General features: G+C 34.7%; 1 protein-coding gene across 2 annotated transcripts in view; it reads right to left on the bottom strand.

Moving 5' to 3' along the window:
• Positions 1-3,362, bottom strand: part of MSR1 (macrophage scavenger receptor 1) — a 92,671-nt gene extending 89,309 nt beyond the window's left edge. For both annotated transcript variants that reach the window (XM_017963740.4, XM_008979241.6), the window contains exon 1: positions 3,309-3,362. The gene's annotated coding sequence lies outside the window, so the exon portion shown is untranslated. The remainder of the gene's footprint in view (positions 1-3,308) is intronic.
• Between the last annotated feature and the right edge of the window lie 24,452 nt (positions 3,363-27,814).

The following is a 27,814-nucleotide window of genomic DNA, read 5'->3' as shown; positions in this document are numbered from 1 at the left end:
GACCATTCAAGTGTGCCTTTTAATATCATTTCCAAACTTAGGAGAAAAAGTAGCTTCACATAAAGTTACATTTCCTACCAAATGTCAACGTACTGATAAAGGATTGTGAAATCCTTTGAGTTTGTGTAATCTATTAAAAGCATGTTTTCATGAGAAGTGAAACACGTTTCTGTAATATCAGCTTTTTATCAAGTGGGTGAAAAGTTTACAGAAACCACAACAGGAAATTCATAATGAAAGAATTTCAAGGTTAATTTGTTTGGAACCATACACCTTACTTTTTTTGTTTTTATTAGAAAACAAAATAATAATGTTATAGATAAGTTAGGATAAAATTTCTGTCATCTCATTACCCTAATAAAGGAAAAAACCCTTAATTTTTAAATGAAACTTGAGTCTCTGGAGAGATGTATATATGTAACATATTTCATGTCATCATGAACATATCATGCATGATATTATGCATTTTCCTTAAAATCATCTCATTATTTTAATATTTCAAATTTGAAATGATTTTTTTATTATACTCTAAGTTCTGGGATACATGTGCAGAATGTGCAGGTTTATTACATAGGTATATATGTGCCATGGTGATTTGCTGCACTCATCAACCCATCATCTAGGTTTTAAGCCCTAAATGCATCAAGTATTTGTCCTAAGGCTCTCCCTCCCCTTACCACTGACCCACGGACAGGCCCTGGTGTGTGATGCTCCCCTTCCTGTGTCCATGTGTTCTCCTTGCTCAACTCCCACTAATGAATGAAAACATGTGGTGTTTGGTGTTCTGTTCCTGTGTTCGTTTGCTGAGAATGATGGTTTCCAGCTTCATCCATTTCCCTGCTCAAGACATGAACTCATTCTTCTTTATGGTTGCATAGTATTTCATGGTGTATATGTGCCCCATTTTCTTTATCCAGTCTATCATTGATGGACATTTGGGTTGGTTCCAAGTCTTTACTACACAATAATTCATCATATATATATATACACACACACATACATATGAATATGTTTTTATTAATACAGCCATTTTTCTAAAATATAATTTTTTCTTTTAAATTTCTTTTTTCTTTTGTCAGGGGGCAATGCTTCACTGATATAAATAAGGATGTGATAAATATTTTTGCTTTTTTTTTTTTGAGATGGAGTCTCATTTTGTCACCCAGGCTGGAGTGCAATGGTGTGATTTCAGCTCACTGCAACCTCCACCTCCTGGGCTCACACAATTCTCCCGACTCAGCCTCCCAAGTAGCTGGGATTACATGCACTTGCCACCATGCCCAGTTCATTTTTGTATTTTTAGGAGAGACAGGGTTTCATCATGTTGGTCAGACTGTTCTCAAATTCCTGACCTTAGGTGATCCACTCACCTCAGCCACCCAAAGTGAACCACCACGCCCAGCCAATATTTTCATAATGTAGCTTTCTTCTATTAAAATGTTTCTTTAGGACAATTCACCAAATGTGAAACTAAAAGGTGAAAGGAAAACTATTTTGAACTTCTTGCTCTCTACCATCTCAGTGATCTTTAAAAAGATCACACAAATTTATAAATGTTCCAGTCATATATATGAATATGGCAGTTTTAAGCAAAATTTATTACCATTAAATAATCAAGCTTATTTTAGAATCATTGAGATTTTTATGAGTTAAATAACACCTAAAGTTAAAAATTTCATTTTTATTTTTTTATTATTAATGTAAGAGAGAGATTTCCATGTAATTGTTCATTATGCATTTTTCCTCTTGGGTTATTATCTATATTCATATTCATTACTTATACATCCCCACAGGTTTCTTTTACCTGTGCATGTGAATATGGTCTTTATATTCCATCTATTTACCATCTATCTTTTCATATTTGACATGTATTATTTTTCTAAGATTTTTCCCTATTCAGTTTTTTAAATCATATTGTTAAGGTCAATTTTACCTTTAAGACTTGGAATAAATAATAACCCTGTGATCCTCCTTATTATATAAAATAAAAACTTTGATCTTTGTAACAGCAGTTGAATGTATATTTAAAATGAAAATTAAATTAAGATTAGTCGTGAAACCAACAGCTTTATGCTTAAGAAACTTTCCTGTAAAAAAGATTTTAGTAAGAAATCATAAAATATGATCACAATATACATTTAAATAATTCTTGTTAGAATTAAAAATAATTTTTGCAAATTGCCTGGTACACAGAAAACCATCAATGTATGAATCACTGTTGTATTAAAATACCATTTTTTTTAATATAAGCTGTTTTTATTTTGTTCTCACAGTATATTCATAAAGTATACAGTAGTATTTTCTCCATTTTACATGTTAGGGAGCCAAGGCCTGAAATGTGTAAGTAACTAGTCAATGCTACTCAGCTAGGGAATGGGGAAGCTGGAATTTGAACACAGTCTATTCCCAGAAGATCAGCTCTTACCCACAGCATAAAACTGCTAATCAATGCCTAAAACATTGATAACTTCAGTTCTTTGATTTTTCTATAACTATTTTTACCTGGTCAACACCCCCATGATATGCTGTGTGAATCTTAATTATTCTTCAAGATTAATCGGATTTCTAGCATTTCCATGAAGACTTATTTTTTGGTAGTCTTTTCTCCCAGAGTAGTAATTCTGGTCTGGTCTATATTTTCATGGTAATTAGCAATAGCACTTTCATACTACTTGAGGTTCTCAAATTACATTATGCCTATTTGGGGATATGTTTTAAATCATAAGATTCCTAAATACAAAAAGAACTGTATTTTCCTTTTTGCATCCTTTCCCCTCATCTAGTTCAATTAAGAGCATATAGTAGACACTCAGCCAGTATTTGCTATATAATCAAGGAAAGATAATAAAAGACATTAAAACCAAAAAGGTTCCAGTAAAAGTTAGGAAAGGAGAAGACTGAAATATATCAAAGTATACTTTGAATAAAGCCAATATTTTAAACAAAATAGGCATCAGGGATATAAGAAAACCATCTTCTCACTTCAAACTACACAACATTTAGTGTATTTCATGTGTATTTGTGCACACGTTTTTCACTCATGGAAAATTTAGCAGACATCTCTATTTTTTTATTATCGAAAACAACCAAACCAAATTGTTGGTGATAGAATAAAGCATTCTACTAGAAATTACTGATCCTACACACACACACACACACACACATACACACACACACACACACACAAATATATCACCTATTACAGACATGCGTGCATGCACACACACATACATAGAGTAGACACATAACAATCAATAGAAGCAATTCTGGAAAAGAAAACATTAAAATAAGCATTTTCTTTTTTTTACCTTTGGTCCGAAAGAAAGCAGCACTGATTTATCCACTTCTCGCTCTTTACAATTGAAACCCAAAATCTTTATCTCGCAGTATTTCAGCATCTGGGACATGAAGAAAGGAAATGACACATTTGTGTGTTGAAAATATTTCTTAATGTGTTTCAATAGCTCTCTCATCAATGCCCAGGTTTGCAAAATCTAAATTTGTCAGATAACTCACTCTTTGCCCCATTTAGGACACTACCGAAAAAAAAAAAAAAAAAAAAAAAAGAGAAGTGAAAAGGAAAAGAAACAAGAGTTGCTGAAACAAAGCACATAATTTACAGCAGATTGAGCTTTCCTTTTTTCTAAGTGATATATGTATGTACGCCTTCCAAAACATTCATTAATTCTCATGATCTCATCTCTTATATTATAATGGTCAGTAAAGACTTCATGTTTGACTGAGCACCAGGGCTCACGCCTGTAATCCCAGGACTTTGGGTAGCCGAGGTGGGTGGATCACTTGAGGTCAGGAATTCGAGACCAGTGTGGCCAATATGGCGAAACCCCGTTTCTACTAAAAGTACAAAAATTAGCCAGGCATGGTGGCACATGCCTGTAATTTCAGCTACTCAGGAGGCTGAGGCAGGAGAATCTCTTGAACCCAGGAGGCAGAGGTTGCAGTGAGTTGAGATCGCATCACTACACTCCAGCCTGAAAGAGAGAGTGAGCAAGACTCTGTCTCAAAAAAAAAAAAAAAGGGGACTCCATGTTTAAGTAATTTGTTTTTTTAAAATCCTTTTTCCTCTACCTTTATCTCCAGCCTCAAATGCAAAACACATGAAGAAAGAATATGATGCCCAGTAAATACAAGTAATAAAATAATAACAGTCACTTCTGCTCTCTCTATACGAACATAAGCATTGATTTTTGGAGCACCTGACAAGTTTTTTTATTTTCAGTAGTATGGTAGAGGGAAGGAATCTCAGGCATGGGATCAGATAAAAGGGTTGCCCTTTCCCTTCTGCTATCCCTCAGGGTTTTATGCAATTCATCTCAGTTATTTACTTACATTCAAGAAGGTCAAGTATGACTCATGTAAAAACATTCAACACTACATTAATGAGCTAAGTTTTACAACTGAGTCTTCTGGGAGAATGCATTTAGTTTATATTCCACATACACTTCTTTGTGCCCAAACAGAGAAATCATACTTCCTACCAAAAGATGCCCTAAATTGCCACGCCCATCCTTCAGAAGACAATACATCTGGAAGAAAGCATACAGGAACAGGGCATAGCCTTTGAGAGATGCAAAGTAACAGTATTATTAAGTCATTCTTAAGGTAAGCACTAAAGGGCTAATAGTAAGAGTAAGACAGGCATCAAAGCAAGCTGCATAATTTCTAAACAGGCAGCTTTAAGATAAGAAGTAGGATCACAATTTGATCCAGCCTTGACCAGCGTGAATGCTGTTGACTATTCCTCATCAAATTCTTATTGAAGGGAACTGGAGACTACAAAACTCATACTCTTTTCTATTATAATTATTACAAAATCCGAAGTTTAAGAACTCCTTCATATATTTTTAAATTTAGATATCCCTGACAATGCTACATGATAAGAAAGGTCAGACTCTGGGAATAACAAGTGAAGACACCAATCTTCCAACATTCTATCCTAATGAGATCTCTTTCTGTCGGTGTGGTTTATTTCGAGTATGTTTCTGTAATATTGTTTGGTATATATCTGTACTTCCACAATGCTAACCACTTCTCTATGTGATGATTTCTACTTTCTTCAGCCAATTTAATTTTTCATTAAAAAAATTCCCTTTCTACATGGCTAAATATGTACTATATATTTATTTATATACAGTTTTATATACAATAATTATATATTATATAACATAATATTATCTATTAGGTCTTACTATATGTAAAAACACCTTTACCAGGGAACTATGTAAAAAATGTTCAGTTTAAGCTAATGACTAATTGAAAGAACAGAGGGAATGCCTCAAGTGTTGGGACTTTGCATTCATTCTTCATTTGACTTCACAGCAACTCTGTCATATGACTTCCCTAATTCGGAAATTAAAAGTTTAGAGATTTTAAGTAAATATCTCAAGATCATAGAGTTATGAGTCTTCAGAGCTGTTTTTTAAACCCAGTCTGATTATGAAATTTGGCAAAATATAGTTTTTTTCTTAATGTGAACTTGATGTATGTATTATTAGGGGACTATAATATCTTTATTAAAAATAGTATACAGAAAAGAAACCACAGATATGTGCAAATTCCGGATCATGTGGATAGTTACTCTGTTAACAGTTACTTCAATGGATCCCAATTGCTTCATTTTTGTTGCTTATGGATATATGTCTAGAATGAGGTGTATGTAGGATTATGCCCAGTGACCAAATAGAGATTCATAATCAAATAGACAAATGGCTTCAAAAGAATTGATTTAAGCAATTCTCCTGCCTCAGCCTCCTGAGTAGCTGGGATTACAGGCATGTGCCACCATGCCCAGATAATTTTTTGTATTTGTAGTAGAGATGGGGTTTCACCATGTTGACCAGGATGGTGAGCCGAGATCGCGCCATTGCACTCCAGCCTGGGTAACAAGAGCGAAACTCCGTCTCAAAAAAAAAAAAAGAATTGATTCAAATGTCCTAGGGTTCACTGTGGTAGAGGCATACTGAACTCAAAAGAAGATTTAACATTTTACACTCATTAGGAGGTACTTTGTATGTCTTAAGTTGCAACATAATAAAGGTTGTTAGTCATAATATATTAACTACGTATTATAACATAATACCTATGTAGTTAATATTGTTATATATTAACTTTATCATATATATACCATACATTAGCCATATGTCATTAATATATTTTGATATATTAATTATACCATTAATATATTTTGATATATTACATTAATTAATATTAATATTTGATAATAATTATAGAGAGAAATTTTTTCATGTTCTGAATTCAAAGGAATAAGTAAATAGTGATTTAAATACAGATTTTAATAATGCTTCAATGGACACATATTGCCATGTGATTGCAATACATTTATAGAATTATCAAAACACAGTTCATTAAAACTGATATTGAAAAGGTGCATAATGTCAGAGCTTTGTTTGATATCATAAGTAGAAAACTGTGATATTCCAGTAACATTTTAGATAGCCCTATTAAACCGAACTTTCCTATATGAGAATTATTGAAGCCAAAAAACAGAAAAAGACCAAGGATAATATCAGAACTAAATAGTATATTCCTTCTATTAAACCTATAATAATATTTTGGCTCGCCCACACAATCTTAAATTGGCAGTGTTAGTTAAAATTTTAATAGTTTTTGAGATTTTAAAATTTAACAGATGAATTATATTTCAAAAACTTGGTTAAGAATTATAGGATTATGGCGTTTAGATCTAAATTTGTATTTCTATATTATATTTTATTTTATTTTTTACATTTTATCATTTGACTTTTTAAAAATTATTTTATTTATTATACTTTCAGTTCTGGGGTACATGTGCAGATCATGCAGGTTTGTTACATAGGTATACACATGCCTTGGTGGTTTGCTGCATCCATCCCCCCCAGTCATCTCATTAGGTATTTCTCCTACTGGTACCACTCCCCTAACCCCAAACCCCAAAAGGCCACAGTGTGTGATGTTCCCCTCCCTGTGTGTTTCTATATTTTAACATAAAATTATAATAAAATAATATATCAATACTTAGGTATATAGATCAATATGTGTATTTTCTTTTGAGAAACACTGCTCTATGCCATACTGTCTGTTACTAGAAGAAAGTACATGGAAGACTTCTAGTTTCAGCTTCAACATTGAAGAGCTTAGAAGTCAACACTCATATCCCTACACCACAAGGCTGGAGAAACTGAAAATCAATGACATCTTAGACCCATCAGAGAATTGAGGTCTCAGCCTGAACATGGGAAAGACAGGAGATTACAGAGCATCACAGCAAAGATCAGATTACCTGTAGCAGATGTCAGTGGAACAGCAAACTGGCAGGAACACCTAAGCAGGAATTCGGCAACAGGCTGAATATGGAGCAGAGTGAGCATTGGAGCCTCCTGGGGGCTGCAGTCTGAGAGGAGCCCCTACACACTTACAGGCTCTACTTCCAGGAATCCCACTTGGTTCTCATGGTATATACCAAAAAATATCACCTGATGTCCCTGGCATAGAGAGGGAAAAAGTAATCATTTAAAAATATAATTAGAGCATTTCCCATAACAAAGGCTTACTCCCCCAGCAAAGAGTTTATTAAGAGCGTTATCTTACTTAAGCAGCTGAAGGGAAACTTTGCAACTCTAGCTAGCTTCCTCTAGGCTTCCAGTTCCAACTCAACTTGACAGAGAAAAAGGAAAAAAAAAGTTTAGAAACACTGATGAAGTAAGTTCATGGTCTAGGGACAAGGGCCCATTAAAAGACAGAGATTTAATCATAAGACTATAGAATGCTTCCCCCCGATCCCCAAACCTCACCCCTCCATCAACAGCAGATGACAGCTGAAAGAGATGCAAGGTGTTTTTGAAAGGGAAGTTTGTAGGGAACCTAAAAAGAGTAGAGACAACAAAGAGACACAACAGGTAATTTTAGCTTCTGACAGCTGTACCTACAGGAAATGTTTGACGCAACCCAACTCCTAGCTAGATTAATATACAACCTCACACTAAAAGGTAAGTAAGCGTATCTAAGACCCTAAAAGTTACACTGTCCTCAGACAATTAGGGAAGTAGAATGGATAACATATGCCCAAAATATGAATGACTAATTTCCTTGCCAGATCAGCTGTCTCCTGCAAGCAACATTAGACAATTCACTCTTTCCTCGTGATGATGTCTTAACTAAAAAGACACACAAATGCAAAAAGTGATTTTGAGATCATTTTTATGTGCTATTTTAAAAACATGAATGCACATTGCACTGTGTTTAGGGAAGTATGGCTTCAGAATTATAGGAAAGTTTGAAAAAGTTTCAAAGCTGTAGAAGCATCAATTAATTTAAGCCAGAGCAAAATACCTTAAGCAAATTCTTAACCAGAAGTCTGTGAAATCATGATGGAATGTCAGCCTAGGAGCCCAAAAGAGAGGACAGAATTTATACTATAGCCAAATAGATTGTTGCTAGTTGAATGCCATTGACTTTATAGCAATTTTGCATGCTCCATTGTCTTTTATTTTCATAGCAAACCCTCTTTATTTTGCAATGAGAAAACTTAAAGGCTCTTTAATAAATTATCTAGGGCTACCTGGCTAGTGACACAGCATGAACTAGAGTGTTTGTTTGGTGATGTTCTTTCTATAAGTCACATGGGTCAAGTAGCCTTCATAAACATACATAATTGCTTATTCTATACATCTTCCGTTCCCCTCATAATATCCCCATAAACTGCTTAAAGCTCCAAGATGGGCTTTGTGAAAGGAAAATAAGAACTCAGGAATCCAATTAACTTTGACAAAAGAAAAAAAAACGGTGAAAGCGGAGTCATGCAAGAAACTGCCTTTCATTTTGTTCCTAGGCAGATAGATACAAATAAAAGATTAAATATCTCCACAGGTAGTTATTTCATGTTCACCTTATCTTATGCAAAGTGTAGATTTACTGAGCAAGAGAGAAATATATGATTGATTATTCCACTAGCCTCTCCATTTCTCTTGCAAGATGTGGACTGCCATATCCTTTCTCTTTTCCCTCCAGCCAGCTTTTCCCCTTTAAATATGGAAGTCCTCAAAATCACCTATGGAGAAAGTCACAAACTAGAGATGCTTTCTGTGACTCTGTGTTCTCTTTTTCCAGGAATATCCTTAACCTTGGCAAAATAAACATCTAAATTAATTGAGACCTGTCCCAGATGCTTTCTGGTTTACACCTTCAAAGCTCAAACCTGTCCTCTGCTGTTTGACCTGCCTACAATCAGAATATACATGTCTTTTTCTCTTTTGCTCCCCAAATCACTTGGGAGGACCACTCATTGGCAAATTCTAACCTGGTGATAAGAACTGTGTAAATGATAGATAGGGACACTCCATTCAAACCCCTGCACTGAGAGACTTCACCAAACATGTTTTGTTTTCTATTATCTACTCTTCAAGAAGCAATCACCAGACTTTAACATGGCTTCTAGCAGCTCAAAGCCATATCTCTGGGCCACCCAACCCTCTTTTGAGTTCCTGCCTAGGATAGCTCAGGATTGTTACTGAATTTACTGTTTGTTCTAGTTAATACCTACAAAAGGTCCCCGGCCTCCTGTATTAGAACATTTACTAGAAAAGGGCTTACAATTTTGAATTCTCTCTCTGTCCCTTTGAGATGTATATATGTTTTCTATCACCTAGGAGTGTCTTCCTCAATGACCTGGGAGTATTTTTTTCAAGGACCTGAAAGCCATTCCTTTGAAATGTAGTCACTGGCAAGGATAAGACTTCTGTCTCCTAGTCTCTGGCGGGGATAGAACCTTTCTCATTTCTCACTCCAGATCTACTCTCCACCCTTCTTCTTTCTCCAAAATGATGACCTTTTTGGACAGAATCAAATGGTTCCCCTGACCCCTAGTTCCTGATTAGGTTTGGCAGACTGGCAGGCTAGTGGGAGATTTGTGAGACAGAGGAGAGAGAACCCTCCATATTAATTATCTAAAAGTGAAATAAATATTTATGGTATGGGAATGTTGGGTAGCCTCTTAATGAGTTACTTGGCTTACATAATCCAAAGATTTTCAAGTCCACTGAGTGGGAAACTAATTGTCAAAAATCTACTACTTCTTCAGTGATCAGCTCCTATAGGAACAACCCAGCAACTTGGCTATTAGGACTGGGATGGGCAGACTCATGCCCTCCCCACAAAGGTGTCCATATCTGAACTCCCAGAACAATATTACATTATAAGGCAAAGGAAAATTAAGATTACACATGGAATTATGGTTACAATGGGCTCATTCAGATGACATTAAAATAGGAAAGTTATTCTGGATTAAATGAGTAAGTCCAATTCAGTCACAAGGATCTTTAAAAGCAGCAGAGGGAGGCAGAAGAGATTCAGAGAAAATAATGTGATGGGAAGAATGAGCAGAAAGATGTTGACTTTGATGATGGATAAAAGGAAACTGCAGGCCAAAGGATGTGTGTGGCCTCTGGAAGCCGGAAAAGGCAGAGAAATCGATTTTCCCCTTGAGTATCCAGAAAGGAATGCAGCCATGTTGACAACTTGATTTTAGCCCAGGTGGACATATTTGAACATACAATTTGTAGAAATGTAAGACAACAAATTTGTGTTATTTTAAGCTACTAAGTTAGTACTGCTTTGCTACAGCAGAGAATTGTATTAATTTGCTTGGGTGTCACAACAATATAACTCATGCTGAGTGGCTTAAAAATCAGAAATTTATGTCTCACAATTCTGGAGTCTGGAAAACCAAGAGCAAGGTGTCAGCAGCTCTGGCTTCCCCTGAGAATCCTCTCCTTGGCTTGCAGATGCCAATGTTCTTTCACGTGGTTGTCACTCTGTGCATGAGCGCTTCTGATGTGTTTTCTCAAATGTGTTCAAATTTCCTTGCCTTTTAAGGACACTAGTCAGATTGGATTATAGCCACCCTAATGGCCTCATTTCAGCTTAATTACCTCTTTAAAGTTCCCATCTCCAAATACAGTCACATCCTAAGGTATTCAGGACTAGGACTTAGAGGCGATGTTTCAATTCATAACAAGAGCTACATTATAAAACCTTCCTTGAAGCCATCTCTAGAGGGTCCCTAGGTAATATAACAAAGCTACTTACTGGGGCTTATTTATAGAGGCTCAGAACCCTGACCATCTTGAGCAATGTGGAAAGTCTTGACCCAATTGCATCTTACTTTAAGTCCTGTGGAACTGTAGACCCATCTGGTAGTTCACATTTCTACAGAAACAAAATGTGAACTAAGAAGATATTTATCTAATTATTGGCAGAATCCATATTTGCTTCCTGATCTGTGGAGTGGAAACTCTTATGGTACAAGGGCCAAATGGAAGCCACTGAAAAAACTCCTCCCCACCAAGACAGTAAACCAAAAACAATATTGCATCTCTGGGAGAACTGGTGACATCAGGGTCACCATCAAATACTAATGTTGCAAGATTGTGATCCTGCGGGGAATGGATATGTGACTGAAATTCTCAAAATGGGCAACCATGTGAAAACATTGATTTTCTGTGCAAATGTCCACTAGAGGGCGAGCCAGCAATCTGGTTGACAAGGTGACCTATCTGGTGACAGTCAGTCAGCTTTTGCCCTACCCATAGCATATGCAAAATAGCCATGCAGAGAAGACTGAAGTGGTTCATGGGCTGAACAATGTAGGTTTTTCTCAAAAAGCCGATCTAGATACTGATGCTCCGAGTTTCCAATATGCAAATAGCAGAGGCTGAACCTCAACAAGCTGGTCTGGATACTGTACTCCTAAGTTTCCAACATGCAAATAGCAGCGGCAAACACTGAAAACTCCTGAGATGGCCCAGCTGGTCATCTGGCTGAACACTGATTACACCTGATCTCTTCCAGGGAAGAATGTTTAATCCTCTATGGAAAAAGCAGTTACTAATGATGTGGACTTTACTCTCCTGCTTCAGTGATTCCCCCAGCACCACAATGAGCAGACACACTGAATATCTATTCAACAATGATGCATACTACACAATATTGCTTCTGATCAGGAAAACACTTTATAGATGGTTCCAAGTTTCAAAGCTTTGGGAGCGAGTTCTGATTGGTCACATTCGGTGAAAGATCCATCATTAGACCAGTCACTTCTCTCTACAGGTCGGGTTTTATAAGAATGTCAACTCCCTTACTCACAAAAATGGATGGTTGGGTTGGGAGAAAGATCCCCAATGCAGGGTAATACCTCAGCATTAATTTTCTGTTCTCCTAAGTTTTTCATATTTATCATAGCACTGTTTGGTTTTTCATCCATCTTAATTTTCAAACAATGAAGAATAAAAATGTATATTCACAATATGTTTAAATAAAAATGCTGATACTACCTCATATCTCACATGTATATATTTCTTAGTAAATAAATGGTTACTATTACTTTCTTTCTTCCTTTTTAAAAAATTTTGCTCACACAGGTAGACCCTTACTACATTTTTTAAATGAAAAAAAAAAAAAAAACTTAAAGAAGCCTTAATAAATTATCTCATTTGACTCCTTACAATGAAATGAGATATTTGGAGCAGAATAATAGTATCCCAGTTTAACACTGAGGACACAAGGAGTAGAGACGGTCGCACAATGCTGAAAAACTGAATTTGAATTAGAACACAGTTGTTTTTCAGTTAGGTTCTTTCCAACACTCTATTAGCTGTGGATATGACAGTGATGATTGAAGTGGGCCATGGTCTTTCAACTAAACAACATTCAAGGTCTTCCTTGCAAATGCCTTTTGGGGAAGCAAGGAGCACTTCCCCATTACAAGGCTGAAAGCATCAGGGGTTCCTTCTCTGTTTCTTGATAATTGCAGTGTAGGCTGTGACCCAGGTCAAGCCAATGACTTAATTTTTCCTGGATTTTAAGTCTTGAAAAAAATAATATGAATATGTTCAAATAGATAATAAACGATTCATAGCAATGACCAGAATAAGAATCCAGCGGAAGCTTTATTATCCCACATCCTGTGCTGATCTTGCTATTAGCAACCTCCTTAACTGAAGGAGGCTCTGGGCTTGTGTGCTTAGCATTCTTTGCTTCCTGCATGTTCTTTTCTCTAGCTGGGTTCTTCAGCCTCTTCAAGTGATTGTCTAAGGGATCAGATATTCTTCCAGTATATTTCTTTGCTGCTTACGTTAGCCAGAGTTCTTACAACCATATTGCTAATGATACTTGATGTAACCGAAGAGAAGCCAACATAGAGAAATCAGATGATCAGAAGAATACCAATTACTCTTCTTTAATTTCCACTGTCCAGGACTATTTCTTTCTCTTTTTCAATTCAGTTGTTATAGTTCACAATTCAGCAGTTTACACTATTCCAACTGTAACTGCATAAATGGTATACTATCTCTACCACACCATGGGCACTATGAATAAACAGATTCTTACATGAGAATGTGTCATGTTCTCTCTGTTAGACATGTAATGTGAATATGTGATATGCTTTGTGATCTTTAGCAATGATCCATTTTGAAGTATTCACTCAATCGTAAGAGACTTAGGTGTAAACATCCTCATTTATCAAATCTACGATAAAAAGAGTAGTTAGAACGGCCTTAATTAGGCTCAGGTGCCTGAACAGATCTGATGGAGTCCTGCAGCTCTCTGCAGGACAAGAATATCATCCAAGTAGCACCCAACTAAAGAAAACAATGAGTGTGGTAATGAGAATGAAAGGAAATGACCACTTTTTAATCATCAGCCAAAGTGCAGGATACCCAACAAAAGACAAAAAGAAAACACCATCTTTTGAATAATAGTTAAAAGAAGACGATGACTCAGAAAAATTAAAAAAAAAGAAACTAAATGGCTCAAGATTGCATTTTTCTTTGCACTATAAATGGCAATTGCAGCACTTAATTTTGAGCCTTTTATTATTTAGATATGATTACAAATTATCTTAAGAAAATTCCTTTGCAAGGCAGAAGCTTTCTCAAAATGTAAATGACTTCTTCCCATTCTGCCATAATGCCTACAGTGAATTTAAATAGGACTTCACATGGAACTACCTTTACTAAAGAGGCTTCTTTAGCTGTTTTGACATCATATGGAAGAGATTTTTGTTTGTTTATTTGCTCATTTTATTTTGTTTTACAATAGTGGAAGCTAGTGTATCAAATATTCCAGGCTGACTATAAAACCTATAACAAAAATACTGTATTTCTTAAATTTTTAAAATAACTACTAGCTAAGGAGAATTGCTAGAAAGTTGGGTACTGACATGATCATATTTACACCTTGAAATAAACTCCTTGCATCCAAATCACTTGCTATATTCATACAACATGAAAAATGAAAAAGCTAGGGCCTCTAAAGTTAGCTAGTAAAAAACTATTTCAATAAAGAAACAGTGTTATTTTTTTAAGAAATAAATTGTAGAATCTCAACACTTTGCAGGAACCATTTTTATATTTTATGATAATTCATTCTTTTTTATACACAAAATTTTTATATGAATAACAAAGAAGAATCTTGCCTCTGGAATTTACTAACTGTGTGATCAGCTTAAAAGCTACTTAACCTCGGTTTTTCCTTAGTAAAATGAGGATTAGAAAAGGACCTCTTAGAATTAAGTTTATTAAAAAAATACATATACTCATGCTTGACATTTAGTATCTTCTCTATAAATGTACTGTAAAATCGTAAACGGCAAATTAAAGTATTAATGTTTGAAATTATAAAACCAACATTAACTTTTTCAGTAATATTATAAAATTCTAAATAAATGAGTTTTAGGGAAATCTCAGAAACGTTTTGAAATACCTTTAAAATGATATTGATTTTATGAGATTCATAGATTCTGTGAAAAACAATACCCTTTTGTTCATAAATCACATGCACTCAAATAACTTTGTTATTTACTAAAACAAAAGAAAAATTGTAGAAATGTTATTGGTGCATCTATCATAAGATTTAACAAAGTAAATTAATTTTATTCCAAAAATACATTTAAGCTTCTCAAAACGTCTGAATCAAATGGTTGTAAGAACCATTCTAAAAGAATTATGCCAATTTGCCCTTCATTAGCAATTCACAGAAGTAAATATCTGGTTCCTTAAACCTTTATTGTTCTCGAATTTGATCTATTATTTTTAATAATTAAATTATTAAAATTATATTATTTTAAATAATTTTTCAAATTAATAAATGAAAGTTTTCTTCATTTTTTTCTTTTTAAAAAATTTTCATTTTTTTTTTCTTTGAGATGGGCTCTCACTCTATAGTCCTGGATGGAGTGCAGTGCAAGATCTTGGCTCACTGCAGCTTCCAACTCCTAGGCTCAAGCAATTCTCCTGCCTCAGCCACATGGGCAGCTAGTACTATAGGCAAGCGCCATCACACTTAGCTATTTTTTAAAATAATTTTTTGTAGAGATGGAGTCTTGCTATTTGGCCTAGGCCAGTCTCAAACTCTAGCCTCAAATAATTCTCCTGCCTTGGCCTCCCAAAGTGCTGGGATTACAGGTGTTAGCCACCATGGCTGGTTAATCTTCTTTTCTTTTTGATATGTTTTGCCTGTTCATCTGATTGTAAGTGCAGTTAATCTTATTTTCTTAGTGCATTGGTTATCTATGTTTATTTTGTGAATTGCTTTCCCATTGTATAAGCTCATTAATTAGGTTAGTTTTTCTTTGTCCTCAATGATTTTATGACAACTTGTATACCAAAAACAAGGACTCTGTATTTTGACTGTTATCCCCCTAGCTTTTTTTGGCATTTGGTTATGTCTATTGTGGTGTTTTAATAATATAATTTAAAAAAACTTGTAATCAAATCTATCAATATTTTATGATTTCATTTCCTGTCTTTGTTATTGTTTTTGGAAAGAATCTAAATGAAAAGAAAAATGTGAGTGAGAGAAAATATTTGTAATATGCCTACTGTGAAAAGGCCCAGTATCTAGACTATATAAAATATTTCTAAAAATAATTACCTAGTAATAGAAGATATGGTAATTCGGTAATTTTGCTTCTAGGTAAATACCTGAGAGAAATTTTTGCACATGTGCACCAAGAAACATGTACCATAATCTTCAAAGAAATGTTCATTACAACCTGTTAGAAACAACCCAAGTACCCCTTAAGAATAAAATTAAAATATATTGTGGTGTACTAATTCACATAACTATTCATCTTATTACAAATACATACATATCATATTATATATAAACATGTATGTATTTGTAATATGATGTATATATATTGTTATTCAGGCTTAGCATTATGTGTGTGTGTGTCTATATATGTTTGTTATATATATATAGTTGATTTTGTTTTGTTTGAGTCAGGGTCTCAGTCTATTGCCCATACTGGAGTGCAGTGGCATGACCATGGCTCACTGCAGCCTCAACCTCCCTGGACTCAGGTGATCCTTTTGCCTCAGCCTCTCGAGTAGCTGGAATTACAGGTATGCACCACTGTGCCTGGATAACTTTCTTGTTTTGTTTGTTTGTAGAGACAGGGTTTTAGCATGTTGCCTAAACTGGTCTTGAACTCCTGGGCTTAAGTGATCCATGTGCCTTGACCCCATAAAGGGTTGAGATTACAGGCAACTGTAATTATTTTAGTAAAAATAATGTTTCATGAAAAAGTCATGAGTTTAGTTCACTATTTATTGCACAATGGCTACTGTGACAGTTTGTTGCCACTGAATTGATTCATATTATGTCACTAGCAGTTTTACCTGGTTGTTGCTTTGCAATATCCATGCAAATTAAACAGTTAAAAAGTCAAACAGCATCATAGTATTGTAATAAAAATAGTTTGACCTTGTGGACCCCCTGAAAAAGATTTGAGAACACAAGAGATCAGCAGACCACACTTTGAGGATTACTGGGTTGGTATATTATAGTAATGGGATATTACTCATCGATGAAAATGTGTAAAATAAAGATGCAGAAAACTCAATCTCCTGGCTATAATTTTGAAAAAAAAAATGAAGCAACACCTACGTAACACATACAGTTAATTTTAATCAGCTAACTTTCTGAAATGGGTAAAACAGAACTGTTTAGGGATACATAGATGTGATAAAACCAAAGAAACACTGAGGTGCCTGCTTATCACTAAAGTCCTACCAGTAGTTACCTCCCATGAAGAGATGCTGCTGTAACTGGGGAGGAGCAGATGATGGGCTTCTGGGAGCCCATTTGTTTCTGATCTATTTCTGGATTTAAGTGGTTCCATAGTTGTTTATCTTGTAATAATTTCTCAAACTGTACATATCATTTCATTTACCTTTCTGTATTGATATCACATGTCAAAATTAAGTAACAAAATCGATGAATTAACATTTACTCTGGCTTGCATTTCTTTTCGAAACTTGGCTAGTGCCGAAGAAGGGTCTAGTTTTAGTCAGATTGTCCCCCATCCCTTATTAAATGGTTTATTTTTCCCTTAGAGATGTGAAAGCCACCTGAGAATGTTTATGTTCTTCATAACTTGTCTCTTTTCTATATCCATGTGTCACCCTCACTTCGTGCGAAATAAAATTTCTTCTACTTATGATGCTCAATTTACTTTATTTGATTTTTTTTTTGTCTGGCAAGTTATTGCTTAATTTGTTTCACCTGTTATTAAATCTATGGGTCACCATTCTCCTTATCTTTTCCAAAAATAGCGTAATGAGGTGCCCTTAACCTTATCGGCCCTATAATTTGCATGCCTGAGAAAGCAGCTTACTTTTAAACCTTTCTCTAGTGACAGAATCTAAAGAGGCACATTAGCTCAAGAAAAGGTACAATAGACTCTTTGTAGTTGAGGCTTGACTACTTGAAAAAATGACCTGAAGGTTCAGAATATGTACTAATTTGCAAATTAGCTGAGACAGAAATTTGGATGACACATGCGGTGAGGTTGGTGTATAGGAGCATCGCTTAGCTAGAGAGAAAACCTAACGGATCACACACCATCATCATGGTACCATCATCAATGAGACTATTCTTTAGCTATATACAGAGAAACTTCTAAATTTTTTCTGCATTTTATTGAACCGGATCTCTGAAAAGAATGTAATCCTCAGGTGCTGATAAGAAAAATGGACTCAAGACCCATACAATTAAAAACTTAGACAATACTGCAAAAATTATTTCAAACAAATGTTAAAGTTACAAATGTTAATTAAAGAAAAAAGCACACACTTTGGGAGACCAAAGCCAGTGGATCACCTGAGGTCAGGAGTTCAAGAGCAGCCTCGTCAACATGGTGAAACCTCGTCTCTACTAAAAATACAAAAATTGGCTGGGCATGGTGGCAGGTGCCTGTAATTCCAGTTACTTGGGAGTCTGTGGCAGGAGAATCGCTTGACCCCAGGAGGTGGAGATTGCAGTGAGCCGAGATTTTGCCACTGCACTCCAGCCTGGGCAACAAGAGTGAAACTCCATCTCCAAAAAAAAAAAAAAAGTACAGACTGTATTGTTTTTGGTATAGATTTTTAATTCTTACTAATTTTTTGTAAAATCCATCTGGACATTACTGCTAAAAAAATCTTATTTAAGAAAAGAAAACTGATATATTTCCCTAATTATGAGAGTTCCTAGGTTACCTTGGTAGGTTTACATCCAAGCCTAATTCCTTAATTTTTACTCTAATTTAGAAATTGAAGGTAGAGAATAGACCTTGTGATTTTCGTAACACTGTTTTACTTTTGAGCAGTAATAGAGCCAGAATGTTTTAGGATGAACTAAACGTTACCGAAGCTTTTGTTAAAAGAACAGTTTTCTTTCTTTTTTTTTTTTTTTTTTTTTTTTGAGACAGAGTTTCACTCTTGTGACCCAGGCTGGAGTGCAATGGGGCAATCTCGGCTCACCGCAACCTCCGCCTCCTGGGTTTAGGCAATTCTCCTGCCTCAGCCTCCCGAGTAGGTGGGATTACAGGCACGCGCCACCATGCCCAGCTAATTTTTTGTATCTTTAGTAGAGATGGGGTCTCACCATGTTGACCAAGATGGTCTCGATCTCTTGACCTCATGATCCACCCGCCTCGGCCTTCCAAAGTGCTGGGATTACAGGCGTAAAAGAACAGTTTTCTAAACAATTAGCATATATTTATTGGTTTCCAGATATTAAGGACATCCATTAGTTAATTTGTTCATGCATGTAGTCATGACTGTGTTCATTCAACAATCATTGTAACAATCAAATTAGAACACATAAAGGTCTTAGCAAACTAATATAGTACATAAATATGTATGTTATGATATCTGTATCTACATGATTAATACATATATAGTTAATGCCAGATTAGTTGGCACAGGAAATGCTATGAAGAGGTCATTGATAATTTGGTCAGAGCAAAACATGGCTAGTTATTGATTCTTATATCACAGGTGGAATTGCTGTAGTTGAGAAGGACAGAATAAAAGTAGAGAAGTAAGGACATAAAGATAGTGAGTTGAAGAACATGTGATTTAGAAATAAGGCTATGAAAAGAATGCAATAATTAAATTTGAAAAGGCCACTATGAGGACACAGGAAAGGAATCATTAAAATATTAGGAGGAAAATAAAAATTTTCAGAAATGTAGTGTTTGCTGTGAGAAAGTCACATGTTGTGGTTCTGGAGTAAGCCAGGTAAATGTGGATCTCTGACAGTCACTAAAAGCGTTTTCTTTAAAAAGAAATATTTTCTGGATACACAAAAATGTCACTAAATCATTTAATATTTTGTCACTATAAGATCTATAGTATATGTGAAGAAATACATTCTAACAAAAAAAGTGAAAGAGGTATTTTGTTTAAAATTATACAATTTGGAAATAGAATCTGATTAAATAATCACTTGATAATTTTTTGACACTAAAATTTTAGATGATGCTGAGAATAAAAGCTCAGATAGAACTAGTGAATTTCAATGTTAGTAAATCAGGAGGTAAGAAAAAAAGTCATAATTCTTATGAGGTAACATCTGTAACAGAGTTGAAGCTAGAAATTCTTAGCCTTTTAAAAAATAGAATATTCTCAGTGTTTTAAGTTTCTATTGAACATCGACTTGTATATTTTAACGTTCGCAAAGCTATTACATATTTATTGAAAACTTTTCTGTGTTGAGTGCAAATAGAATAAAACTGTATCCAATTTGAACTCATAAGCCAAGAATATAGCTTGAAAACATGAAAATATAGTTTGTATTCTTGTTAGATTTTAAAATTGAGAAATAAGATGTTTAAGGAAAGTATTTAACAGTTAACTCAACCTCCATTCTAGAGCTGAATTTTTTTCCTGCCATCCTTTTTTTAACAATATTGATTCCTTCTGTTTGTTGTCTGATGAATGTAATAATCTCAAGTCTCGTAAGGATGGACTGTAAATCTAACAAACTGAAAAACTGCTGACTTTGAGCTGGGGAGCAATAAAGTTAATAGCTGTGTATTCTAAACTTGACACAATGATGTGCATCACTATCAGAAATAAATACGAAGTTTCTTAAATCAGAGTCTGTGAAGTAACTAGATTTGGCATGCACACCAATCTAAGCAGAGTCATAGCCAGGGGAAGAACACAATTATAGCATCCATAAATGAAATATACATATAATACTGGCATTATAACATACACATTTTATGTTCTTTCCAGATGGGATAAGAACTGTTTAACAATGATTCTAAGTACAGTAGCATGACTGTCAGCATTGTTTAAGATACAGAAACTTCAAATTTGGAATACTGAAAAAAGTGAAAACTTTATTCAACACAAATCATTCTTCTCATGATTAGTTATCTTTACCCTCAACTACTCTTATTCTTTTATATATTTTTTAAACATGATCTTGCTGTGTCTCGGGCTGGAGTACAGTAGTGCTATCTCAGCTAGCTGCAGCCTCAACCTCATGGGCTCAAGTGATTCTCCTCCCTCAGCCTCCCAAATAGCTGGGACCAAAGGCAGGTTCCACCCAGTCCAGCTAATTTCTGTATTTTTTGTAGAGATAGGGTTTCCCTATGTTGCTCTGGGTGGTCTCAAACCCCTGGGCTCAAGCAATCCACATACCTTGGCCTCCCAAAGCGCTGGAAATAGAAGCGTGAACCTATGCATCTGGCTTAACTACTCTTAAATCTAAGTAATCCAGCTGTCCTCTTGTTTAAGTATAACTTTTCGAGTACTCATTTGAGTCTTAAAGGGAGAAATGCCAGATATAAGTGAAGGGGAGGAAGGCAGCAAATCACACTGCTGTGTGTACCTATGCAACAATCTTGCATGTTCTTCACATGTACCCCAAAACCTAAAATGCAATTTAAAAAAAAGAAGAAAAAAAAAAGGGTTGAAAACTTGTAAATTGCTTTTTTCACATTTCACTGATGTCTTTCAAAAACTGGGGACATCTATCAGCAACTGAACTATAATTCGGATATGAATTCCTCTGATTTGGGAATACTATTCATAAGTAATTGTCTTGCTGTGATTTAAAAAAAAACACCACTCAAGTGTACACATTCTAGACATTAATGCATAAAGTTTTAAAATGTAGTCCTATAATATTTCAGAGGATAGATCTTCACTTAAAAATGTTTGACAGACAACATGGGACATACATTCATATTCAGCAGTTGGAATTTTGAGGATGAAAGAATTTGTCAGAAGTTTACCTAAAACCAATTATAAATTATTTTCCTTTTGGAGGCAATCCAGCACTTGGTCTTTAAATTTTCTCCAAATTTTTGGTTCCTACTCTTCCTGACTATCCAGGAGACAAAGTTTAACAATTAGCACTACTTGATCACTCACAGTTTCACCAAACTTTCCATTATCGTTTGAATGGACTGCCCTTCAAATCACCAAGTTTCATCAAACCTGTGACATGAACTTTTGGTTTCTACTGCAGAGCTGCTGGGGCTGCACTCAAATTTATTATTTCCAATTTGATTGATGCACCTTAATGGGCCAATCTTCTTACTTATTATTTAACCCTTCAGGATCTAATCTAAGCTTTTTGGTAGTCTTTTCAAGCTCCAAACTTCACTTTTCCTTTATACTCAGCAAAATATCAAATTTCATGCCTTCCTGAGAAAAATGAGGTGAAGAAGCTTGACCTCCCTCTAGATACTGACTCCAACATGCACATTTATCCAGATATGTTTTCTTCCGAGTTGCCACTAACACTATAAGTTAACTTTATCCCTACAAACCCTGCTGTTCAGAAATAAGTAACATATTCTCTCTGTCCTGAATTCTGCCTCTTTCTGTAGCCTTGTAAGTCTTTCCAATCAACTGTGCTTTTTCTTTTCTTTTTTTTTTTTTTTCAGTTTTCTAGTTCTTCCAGCACTTTTTCCTTGGTTTATGAAAAAAATCTTAATAAAAGTAAGCAAATAAACACTTTAAAACTAAAATTTCTCTTAGTTGACATTCTCCTCAACCTATTTCACTGTCTCTTGTTTTCGTTCTTACCACCACAAGATTTCTCAATCCACTGCAATGTGCCTTTATCCTCATCATCAGAGAAAATATTCTAAAGTCACCAGTGAGCCTTAGGTCACTCATTAAAAAGTTCTCCTCCTTTAACTTCTGTTTCTGCTCCATATCATTGACCATTTTTTTCAGTCAATTTCACTATTTCTTAGTTTATTTTTTGCTTTACTTTTCACAAAATGTTCTCTGCCTATGCAAGTTCAAGGATTTCATGATTCTTAGAAGCACTTATGTAAAAGAAGCCCTGATTCTTGTCTCTTGATCCAGAATCCACATACTACTTTGACAGTGTAAGTTGAAATTCACACATACATTCATTTTTTCTGGATATTTTTACTTTTCATTTCCTGAAATTATTTTAAATTTAACATTTATGAAACTTAGTTTAAGTATTTCAAATATAAAGTGGTATAAAAAGTTATCTCTCTCCTTTCTAAAATCAATTAAAACAATTTTTAAAAATGATGACTGTACCTTTGACAAAATAAGAAAGCAATCATAACTCCTAATTACAATCTCCAAAGACAGGATTGTGAATTTTAGTAAAATTTTTCCTTGATGGAGAAAAGCACACACAGATACTGACTCAGAAAGTTACCCCACAATAGACATCATATCATGAGCTCAATCAGAGTTCCCTCACTTGGAAAGAAGAGTCTGGCTGAGTAGTTGTGTTGCTTGCTGTATGTCAGATCTTTATTTTGTGTTTCTAACTAGAAACATGAGAAACAAAGAGGAATAATTTTTACATAAAGCAGTCTGCTGGAATGGTATGGTGGAGACTATGAGACAAAAACTATAATATAAACAACATAGTCACCTCTGATCTTGTCAGAAATAAAAATATTAAACAATAACCTGAGCGACATAGCAAGTCCTGATTTCTACTAAAAATTAAAAAAAAAATCAGTCAGGTATGATGATGTACACCTATAGTTCCACCTACTCAGGAGGCTGAGGCACGAGGATTGCATGAGCCCAGGAGTTGAAGGCTGCAGTGAGCTATGATCATGCCACTGCACTCCAGCCAAGGTGATAGGGAGGACTTTCTCAATTAAAAAAATAAATGAAAAATAAAAATAATAAAAATAATTCCGTGATTTGCATGTCTCCTCCAGAACTCACATTGAAATTTAATTACCACTGTACCACTGTTAACAGGTGGTGACTTTAAGAGGTATTTAGGTCATGAAGGCTCTATCCCCATGAATGAATTAATGCCATTATCATGGAATTTTAGCCCCCATTTTCTCTTTGTCTCTCACATGCTCTCTTGCCATGTGATACCTCTGCTGTGGAAAGACCATCGCCTGATGGCAGCACCATGCTCTTGGATTTCCCAGTTCCAGCGCTGTGAGCCAAATATATTTCTATTGTTTATAAATTACCCAGTTTGTGATATTCTCTTATAGTAAAAGAAAGTGGACTAAAACACATGGAGAGACAGAGCTTTACTTAAAGCCAGAAAGGTTAAGAAAAACTAGACTACTGCAATGGGATACCTAAAACTGATTGTTGTCAGAGTGAAATTTAGAGAACATGGAGTGAAGCATGTGAGATGTAAACAGCGCTTCACTCTCCTGACCCCTTCTTATTTCCATCTTTTAAGGAATATTTAATATAAAAATCCCCCATTCAATGGTAAGTCATATCTGGAAGGAGTTCAACATGGATGAATGTAAGGACAAGAAAAAGCACTAATAGAACCGTGGAAACAAATGGCAGATGAATATGAAAGACATAAAAAATGAGTGAATACTATGAATAAGCATTACTCCGAAAATAAAAGAAATTAAAGAAAACCTGTTATTTGAAACAAAAGCTGAAACAAGAGACACAAAACTTCAAAGAGGAGAGTCATTTAAAACAAAAAACAGTAATCTGCCATAAACCTGTAAGAAAATGATTTAAAAAATCAAGGCTATTCTCTACAAGAGGAGAAATATGAACACATTCCACAGGTAGCACAGTTAAGCACAGGGAGGAGAATATGGTCAAAATAAATGAGTGAAGAGCAAGGAGTTAAAACTATATATAACATAGAGATAATTAGTATCCCTATAAAGTAAAACAATAGAACAAATCAAGTGGCCAAAACTTTCAGTATTTTGAAATTAAAAATAGAAATCTATTGTTTCTAAGTGTTCATTTTCCAGAGGAAGTACTGAATAAAAAATGAATGTCAATGAACATCAGTATAGTTAATTACTGGTAATTAACTATAAAAGTAGCAATCCTACAGGATACCCAGTTGAAAAATCAAGTCATGTATTAAAGAGGGAAAAAGCAGATTTTTCCACTTTCCCTTCAATGCTAAAATAACAGTAAAGCAGTGTCTTCAGAGTCCTCAGTGAAATTCCTGTGACTCGATGATTTTAATACTCTTCTCAATTGTTTCTGAAATGTAAAGGAGATAGAAACTTTCCAAAGGCAGAAATTCAAGAACCCTGAGATATTTAGAAAAATACCTTTGCTCCCCCACAAAATGCCCTAAATGAAGGGGACACAAGGTAGTTGTAAAAATTCTCATCATTAAATAAAACAAAACAAAAAACTATACCACCAATAATATAAATTCTACAAATCACTTATTTCTCTATTTGCCTTTACAACCGTAATTCTTTAAAAGCAGTCTTTATAGTCACACTCCAGTTTCTCTCATCATATACTTTTAAAAAATCCAGACTTATTAGATATAATAAATTCCATACTAGAAAATTCACCTGTTTTATTTATGTGATTTTTAATAAATGTATAGCCTTGTTCAACCATCACCACAATCTAATTTTAGAACATTTCTGTTAACTCTCTGTGACTCACTGCTGTTTACAGTCAATTCTCATTCCCACTTTCAGTTCCCAACAACCAATAATCAATTTTATGTCTCTATAAGTTTGTCCTTTCTGGTTTTTCTTTAAGTTCAGGAGTACATCTGCAAGTCTGTTACATAGGTAAGCTTGTGTCTCCTGCGGATCTGTTGTACAGATCATTTCATCGCCCAGGTATTAAGCCTAATATCCACTAGTTATTTTTCCTGATCCTTTCTCTTCTCTCACCCTCCACCCTCCAATAGGTTCCAGTATGTTATTTCCCTCTGTCTGTCCCGGAGTTCTAAACTCATCATTTAGTTCGCACTATAAGAGAGAACATGCAGCATTTGGTTTTCTGTTCCTACTTTAGTTTGCTAAGGATAATGTCCTCCAGCTCCAACCATGTCTCTATAAAGAGCATGATCTCTTTCTTTTTTATGGCTGCATAGTAGTCCATGGTGTATGTGTATGACCTTTATTTTATCCAGTCTATCATTAAAGGGCATTTAGGTTGATTTCATGTCTTTGCTACTGTGAATAGTGTTGTAATAAACATATATGTGCATATGTCTTTATAACTGAACAATTTATATATTTTTTGGTATATACTCAGTTATGGATCTTTGGATCAAATGTTATATCTGTCTCAAGGTCTTTGAGGAATTGCCACAGTGTCTTCTACAATGGTTTAACTAATTGACACTCCCACCAACAGTGTAAAAGCATTCCTTTTTCTCAGCAACCTTTCTAGCATCTGTTATTTACTTTTCAGTAATAGCTATTCTTACTTCTGTGAGATAGCATCTCATTGTAGTTTTGATTTGTATTTTTCTAATGATCAGTGATGTTGAGCTTTTTTGTGTGTGTATGATTGTTGGCTACACATATGTCTTCTTTTGAGAAGTGTCCATTCATGTTCTTTGTACACTCTTTAAAGGAGTTGTTTGATTTCTAATGGGTTTTTTTTTTCTTAAGTTCCTCACAGATGCTGGATATTAGACCTTTGTCAGATGCATAGTTTCCAAAATTATTTTCCCATTCTGTAGGTTCTCTGTTCACTCTGATGACAGTTTATTTTGCTGTGCAGAAGTTCCTTAGTTTAATTAGAACCCATTTGTCAAATATTGGTTTTGGAGTCTTCCTCATGAAATCTTTGGCTGTATCTATTTCCTGAATGGTATTGCCTAGGTTTTTTCTAGGGTTTTTATAGTTTTCAGTTTTAAATTTAAGTCTTTAATCCATCTTGAGTTAATTTTTGTACATGATGTAAGAAACGGATCCAATTTTAATTTTCTACATACGGCTAGCCAGTTATGACAGCATCATTTATTAAACAGGTGCTTTTCTCATTGCTTGTTTTCGTCAGGTTTCTTGAAGACCAGATAGCTGTAGGTATGTGGTCTTATTTCTGTGTTCTGTATTCTGTTCCATTGGTCTATGTGTCTGTGCTTGTACCAGTACCATTGTGTTTTGGTTACCGTAGTCCTGTAGAATAGTTTGATGTCAGGTATTATGATGTCTCCAGCTTTATTCTTTTTGCTTAGAATTGCCTTTATTATTTGAGCTCTTTTTTGGTTCCATATAAATTTTAAAATGATTCTTTCTAGTTCTGTGAAGAATGTCAATGAAAGTTGAAAGGGAATAAATGAATCTGTAAATTGCTTTGGTCAGTATGGACATTTTCACAATATTGATTCTTCCTATCCATAAGCATGGAATGTTTTTCTATTTCTTTGTGTCATCGAGGATTCCTTTGAACAGTGGTTTGTAGTTCTCCTTGTAGAAGTCCTTCATTTCCCTTGTTAGCTGTATTCATAGGTATTTTATTGTTTTTGTGGCAATTGTGAATGGAAGCTAACTCATGATTTGGATCTCAGCTTGACTGTGGTTAGTGTATAGGAATGCTAGCAAGTTTTTCATAATGATTTTGTATTTTGAGAATGTGCTGATGTTGCTTATCAGCTAAAGATACTTTAGGGCTGAGACGATGGGATTTTCCAGATATAGGATCATGTCACCTGCAAACAGGAATAATTAGCCTTCCTATTTCAATACCCTTTAATTAGTTTCTCTTGTCTTGTTGTCCTGGCAATTAAGACATTCAAGAGAAATTGATGATGACAAAAATTTCACATTAAAGAAAGTCTCAGGGATATTTCACAACTTGAAGGCAAAAGGAACCAATGTTTAAACTAGACTTAGAAATAAGTAAGACAAATTGCCAAACATAATAAAAGCCTTTCTCTATACTATAAATTATACAATGAAAACACTTTCAAGTGACTCCTACTTTTTTAACAAATAAAACACTTAAGTCCTTAGTTTCTAATGTTTTAAATTTCAGTGTATTAAACTATTATTTTTTAAACTTTTGTATATATGTATAGTGGAGAGTAAAAGAATTTTTAATGTTTGAACAAAACATTGTAAAGCTAATAGGAAAATTGCCATTTTTTATTGACCAAGTTTACTTATCATGTGTTCAACTTTCATGATTATTTTATTATCTCATACTACCACGAAAGGGAGGACTGACTATATTTAAAGTAGGTGATTTTAGAAGATGCTTTAGTGCTTTATCCAGGTAACACT

This window comes from Callithrix jacchus, chromosome 13 (assembly GCF_049354715.1).
Source record: "Callithrix jacchus isolate 240 chromosome 13, calJac240_pri, whole genome shotgun sequence".
In the NCBI taxonomy this organism is placed as follows: domain Eukaryota; kingdom Metazoa; phylum Chordata; class Mammalia; order Primates; family Cebidae; genus Callithrix; species Callithrix jacchus.
Note: the sequence above shows the minus strand (reverse complement) of the source record. Positions and strands in the feature narration are given on the sequence as shown.